This window comes from Phaethon lepturus, unplaced genomic scaffold (genome assembly GCF_000687285.1).
Source record: "Phaethon lepturus isolate BGI_N335 unplaced genomic scaffold, ASM68728v1 scaffold29526, whole genome shotgun sequence".
Lineage (NCBI taxonomy): Eukaryota > Metazoa > Chordata > Aves > Phaethontiformes > Phaethontidae > Phaethon > Phaethon lepturus.
Window position 1 is genome coordinate 21,309 of NW_010548803.1, and position 6,399 is coordinate 27,707.

General features: G+C 42.9%; 1 long non-coding RNA gene across 1 annotated transcript; it reads left to right on the top strand.

Moving 5' to 3' along the window:
• The first annotated feature begins 3,817 nt into the window (after positions 1–3,817).
• Positions 3,818–5,783, top strand: LOC104623105. Its single transcript, XR_738056.1, has 2 exons — positions 3,818–3,899; positions 4,956–5,783. It is a non-coding gene; the product is annotated as an uncharacterized LOC104623105 (long non-coding RNA).
• Positions 5,784–6,399: the final 616 nt, after the last annotated feature.

Here is a 6,399-nt window from a genome sequence, read left to right on the forward strand (position 1 = left end):
AGTGAACAGAACCTGACCTTCATGTCATTTGAGAAAGGGAGAGTCTTTAGCTGGAGTCTCTGCAATGAGCAATGTGTGTACACAGGCAAGTGAGCACGTGAATACGTGTATGCATTTAGCTCTGATTTATTTCTGTACATTTGATTCCATTCTTTCTGTTTCTTTTCAAATGTGACGGAAGCTATTTAACTCTCTGATTAACTCACCTCCCTGTATGAGTTGTTTTCTGTGATATATTCCAGCACTGTATAACCTTTCTGGAAGCCGACTCTCTGCTGTTGGGATGAATTCCTCCCTGATGTGTAGTGTGGCACATTTGTTCTATTTACTGGTGTTGGAATGAGGTTCTGCATTTGCTGTAAATCAGATCTGGAGGAACATTTCAGTGTCATGTCAGGTTCTGCTAGTTTGGTAGTATTCCGACATTACATGAGGTCGTCTCAGCAAGAAAAGGTATCATGTCACATCTCCTTCTGCACAGTTGCAGTTTCAAGGTCCCCAGAACTTTAGTTTGGACTTGGTCTCAGTAAATCTCAGTAAAATCTGACTCTTGTTTCGTGCTGACATTTCAAGGGCTCCAAAACCCAGTGATCTTCTTAGCCCATCTGAGCTCATCAGTACTGTCAAAACATTTCTTTATTCAAAGGCTTAAGAGTGATATGAGCAATGTCATTGATCCCTCCTTCCTTAAATATCTCCTTTATTTTCTATTCAGTTTCCTTAATAACTTATGTACACACAGTCCTTTGCTGAACAGGCTTTAGTGTTCGTATCACAACCATGCGAATATAACTGGAGAACAAAAATCCTTATTACAGCATTTGGTGGTATCACGGGCACATAAAGGAAATATATTCCCTACAGCTTTATTGCCTTACCGAGCAATTCTCAGCAACCATTTCCTTCACTAGCTAGAAAATATAGAAGCTTCTTGTGGGGTGGTCATGGGTGATGAGACGACACAGCAAAATACCGCTGATAGGTCTGGTAATGAAGATAGCACATCTATGCCCACATCTACTGTAGCTGTGCCTTTTCTTCTTACTGGAGAAGCAGCCTTTCTTCCTCCACTCTTAAAAAGACTGAGGCTGGTGGAGGTGGAAAAGATTTTTTCCTACCCATCGGCTGTAGTCTAAGAACAGCAGATAGGCTAGAGGTGAAAAGACCCCGTGCACCTGATGATGGTGTAAGTTTCTAGAAGTCGCACGTGGTAGTGCTGGATGTGTGTACCTGTATTTCTAGTTTCTCTATAGATGAGCAATTGGCTATCCCCGTCTCGTGCCCCCCGCCCCTGACTCTGCGCTGTGTTAATGCTTACGTGTGTGTGAGAGGGATGCTAAATATGGGGCTTTCCAAGAGGGCAAGCAGTAGCATATTGCAGGTGATGTAGGGACTGCCTCAGCCTGATAGGTGTGGTTTGGGACTACAGTACTTCATTTCAGCGGTATATTTTTCTTGTTTTGTTTTGCAGAAGGAACACTGACCCTACCTTTGGTTTGTTTGTTTGTTTGTATTTTCCCCTCCAGAAAGCCCATTGCTGACCCTGCTACTGTGATACCGCTGTTTTGCAAAGCTGGAGTCGACACGCATGTAGGGGCGGGGGTTGTAACTCTGGCAATTTGTCCTTCCCAATTAGATGTGACTGTTCTGCTAGCTTTCCCTTCTTTATTCCTTTCATTTAGTTCATTGTGGGAGTTGGCTTGGGGTTTTTTCCTTTTGGTTTCTTGTTTTGATCCTGGAAGTTTAGCTGTGCAATTTGGTTTCTTCTGTGCCAACCAACTTTAGTGGCAGAGCTCTTAAAAAAATTAAAAGCTGTATCCCTCCATCCTGTCTTACTTCTTCTCTGTACGCTACTGCTCCCATTTAAACAAAGTTTACAGAATTGCTTCACTCATTTGGACACCAGGAAGGGAAGCTCTGAAATGGAGAACAACCTCATTTCCACCAGGTCTTTCAGTCTGCTTGAAGCAACGCTAATTGAAACTGTAGTCCAATTTCTATTAAGACGGATGGGCTCTCTCTGAAATTGGGTTTGTTTCTGATTTCATCCTTTCTCTTGTTTCCTTTCCAAAAAAAAGCCCCACAAAACCCAAACCCAAAGCCAAACCATTTTTAAGAGCTCTGAATAGAACTGCTTTGCCAATGGGGAATGGGTGGGGATGACTCTGATTTTCTCTTGTGCCCGGCAGCGAAAGGGTTAATGCCTGCTTTCCTCTTTGGTATCTGTTAGTTGCAGCCCATGTTGTGATCAGTCCATGTCCATGTGCGTTTTGTTCCCAGATTTAATACCGGTTAATTAACAAGCAATAAGTGAGCCTTAACAATGACAGTTGTTTCCAATCTTCCTCAGGACACCCGACCTGCCTGCAGTTCACCACAAACATGACTGAGGCTGTTAAAACCTATCAGTGGCAGTGCATTGAGTGCAAATCCTGCAGCCTTTGTGGGACCTCTGAGAACGATGTGAGTTCATTTACCTTTTCGTGCAAATAAGCGTCACTGCAAGCTACTGTTATGCCCGCCCTTGAGGAGCATGTGGCAATGGTGTGGGTCATGGCTTCACTGCTGCTTCCATACATCGCTGAGGAAGAGCCACTCCTGAGAGCAGAGATGGGCTTCTCCCCAGTGTCCCTGTTCAGTCACTGGTCTCTGCCAAAATTACCATGGGTATCATATAGGGCCAGTTATGATGCCAGTACTTGTGGCTTGTATGGTTATTCAGTAGAAATCAGCTGGAGGCCATAAACTCATGTTGCAGGGAGCTGCAAGAGAGAAATATTTTCAGTGTGGTAGTCAGGGGTAGATGTAAATGGGTGATAACCCGAGAGATGGCAGCTCTGTTTCTTCTGTCCCTGATTTTGCTTACTTCCTTGGCATGAGTTTTTAATTTTAATTACAAGACTTGGGAAACACGAAAGCATTTGAACTGGGATGGCTAGGCCTCTCTCTAGTCACCTAATCACCTACTCCAGTGATTTCCACCCTGTGATCCAGAGCCTGCAGCTGAACAGTGTCCTCTCTGTGGGGTTTTCAGTTAACAGCTGATGCTAAAGGTCCTTGGTAGTCTGTGAGAAACTTGGAGAACTGATAGTGGCTGGAGAACTTCGGAGGTGATTAGCTAACACTACATTCCCTATCGCAGAATAAAGTTGAAGCCTGAGATTTTGTTTTGCTTTAGCAGTAAATAAGGAAATCCAGAAACAGGGAGCTGTTCTGTGTTAGGAATCACGGGATACTTCAGAGCAGCTTTTTTCCCCCCAAGATATATGAAAAAGCTGCAGACCACCTAGTGGGATCATGTCATTTCCATCTGTTTCATAGAGCATGTACTCAGCTGAGTTTTGGAGAACTGACTAAGTCCAGGCTTTTGACGAGAAAGGTTTCCCCTGAAGGGATGAGATCCAGCACATGGTCACATTGGAGCCCAGCAAAGCCTGTCCTCTTCTCTCAGTACAACATATCCCTGGCCCAACAGCTTTTACTCCTGCATCATGAGGCCACCTTGGAGAGGAAGTCCTCTACCTCTCAGAGAGATTTTCCAGCTAGAAACTGAACTGCCTTTGTGATGAGAAGGGCTCTCTGCAGCCTCTCGGAAAGGTGGTGGTTGATTGTGGACGCACAAACGTGATGCCTGTAGCCTTTTACATTCCCAATAGTCTCTTAGTGTCTATGTTGCAGCTCTGCATTCCTAGCTGAGCACTGCTGGTTACCATGCTTATGTTTTCATCTTGGCAAGACACTAATTTACATCATTTTCTCTCTTCTCCTCTCCTTCTCTCCCTGTTTCCCTACTGTCGCTCCAACAACCCTGCCTCAGGACCAGCTGCTCTTCTGTGATGACTGTGACCGTGGCTATCACATGTATTGCTTGAATCCACCAGTCTTTGAGCCCCCAGAAGGTAACATATGTTGGAAGTCTGCTCTGAAAATCACAATATAGTCCTTGTGGAGACGGGAAGAATTTCAGAAAGGTGGCCTGGGCCATGCAGGGTTAAAGAAGCAGTAGCAAAGCAGAGGCAGGTAGCACCAGAAAGAAAGAAAATTGATAGACATGGAGGTCTAGTGTGATCTGAGATGTCCAATTCAATCTTGCCTAGTGTTTACCTCCTCTTCCAGGACATGGCTCTTCTGCGGGTCATGGGTACCTTTGGGTGTCCCAGATGGTATTGGACACCTCAATTTAGTCAACTGAATTGAGCTCCTGTGAACTATGACTTTGGACTTCCTAAGAAGTCAAAGTCCCAGAGAGTCAGCCCCGGACAGGGTGGTCCTCTCTGGAATAGCTGAGAATCTGTTGTCAGGAGACTGGATTAAAAGGAATGAACTTCCTTGTTCTCTGGTCTGTCTGTGCCTTGGAAGGGTGAGAGTTCTGTGGTCTGTATTACATTTGGTATGTAGTTATGTCCTGTGCAGGGGATTCAATCTGACTGTACTACAACTGGTTGTAGTTTGTCACTTGGTTGTGCAGCAGAGGAACTAGTCCCTTACCATTATTGATTCTCTGATTAAAATCTGCATAGAGCAGTAGAACTGGAGAAGGACACGTGAATGCGAATGACTGCAGTTTACATGGGGGTTAAGACAAGAATAATTACAAATCAATCATGGATTCAGGAGCTAAATGTTTGTAACTTTGATAAAGAGGAAACTAAATCAGGAGGGGAAAATTTTGAAATGCAGCTAGTAGTTGGCTAAAGGTTTCTGTTTGACTGGGAAGTGGTGTATTGAAAGTATGAAAGTGTAAAACACTTAGTGGCAATGCACACCCCCGCTGTGTTGTAACTTGTGTAGAAAGCCTATGTACACAACACCAAGGGCAGCAGAGCCTGCTTCAGAAAAAAACAGGCAATTCCAATCTTAGGAATATTTGATATCCTATTCAAGCCAATCTTGACATAAACTCTGAATACCTGGATTTGATGTCATTCCTATAAGAAGGATTTCTTCATTTGCAGGGAGCTGGAGTTGTCATTTGTGCCGGGAGCTGCTCAGAGAGAGAGCATCAGCTTTTGGCTTCCAGGCCTGAGGAGCTCCAGCAGTCAAGAAACACTTTGCTCCTGGTGTTGCCATACCAGCACACAATTCCCATCCAGAACACAAAGACACAACCCACATCAAAATGAACAGACACTCAAATGCAGGAAGAGGTATCTGTGGTATTCACTGTCACTAATGCCATACCTCCTGGGCTCTCCTAGAAGGATTGTGTACTTTCCCGATGCTCCAGATGAAATCTCTTCACTGCTGTGCATGGTTGCTGCTTGCTGTTATGGGCTCACATGCGTTATAGAAGGGGGAGGGTTGTTATATCGACATGGAGAAATCGATTTTGTGTAGCCTTGTGCTTTCTGTTTATTCTTCTTTTTTAAAGAAGAAGTAGTAAGATATCTCCCAAGGAATTATCGGTGAGTACTTTGGCTGGGAGCAGCACCAGTTGTTTCTCTTCACAGGCTTGACTGGAAATCTCTTTACTGCGACCACTCTGTATTCGTAGCGGGGCTTTGAGGGTTGCATTAGTTCAATACTTCCCAGGTCATGAACAAGGTGTTGTCACTGAGAGAAGCACTGATGAAGAATTTTTGGGGTGACACTTTTTCCCTTGGATCAAATGCTTTGATTTGGCAGATCTTTAGAAATCTGGTTTTAGTATCTCTAGAGGAAGAACAGTACCAGCACATTCATACACATATGCTTAGAAAAGCCTACCGTCTTTGGTATTTCAGGATATTCAGGCACACTGTCCCACTGCCGTGCCAGCATACAGTCCAGACTCATTTTATTTTGGTTCAGAAAATTGTGAATGCTTATATATGTAACTGCCTTGCTGTTTAGCTCAGAAAATTGAACAAAAGAAAAACGTCATCTTAAGTTTGTCATAGAAAGCAAAATTGTCAGTTTTCTGAGCAATCTAAAGTAAGTTGCAAAAAGGAACAACTTTGGCTTAGGGTCAAATGACGCACTTTTGAGTAATTTTCTGAAATTTCTGAATGAAAATGTTCTGCAACTTAAAGTTGCATTTTATTCTGGAAATGGCCTAATCAGGACTTCCAGCATTTCCAAAGTGTTACTGTTTTTTATCAAAGTAATTATCAAGACCTAGCTGAATTTTCAAATAATTTTGCCCCTAAATTCTCTACAACCACATTTTTGGCAAACGTGATAATTTGTCAAAAAAACTTCCCCAGCTCTAAAGAAGGCAATAATAATAATAATAATAATAGGAAAAGAAAGATTTCCATAATGATTTTAAAATTTAAGTAGAAATAGTTGTACTTTATTTAAACAAACCTCTACATGTGAAATGAAGAAACATTAAGCAAGAGCATCAGTTGAAAAAATATTATTATTACATTTGAGTCTCTTTGAATAATTTAAGACATTACTAGGAGGACAAGTGAG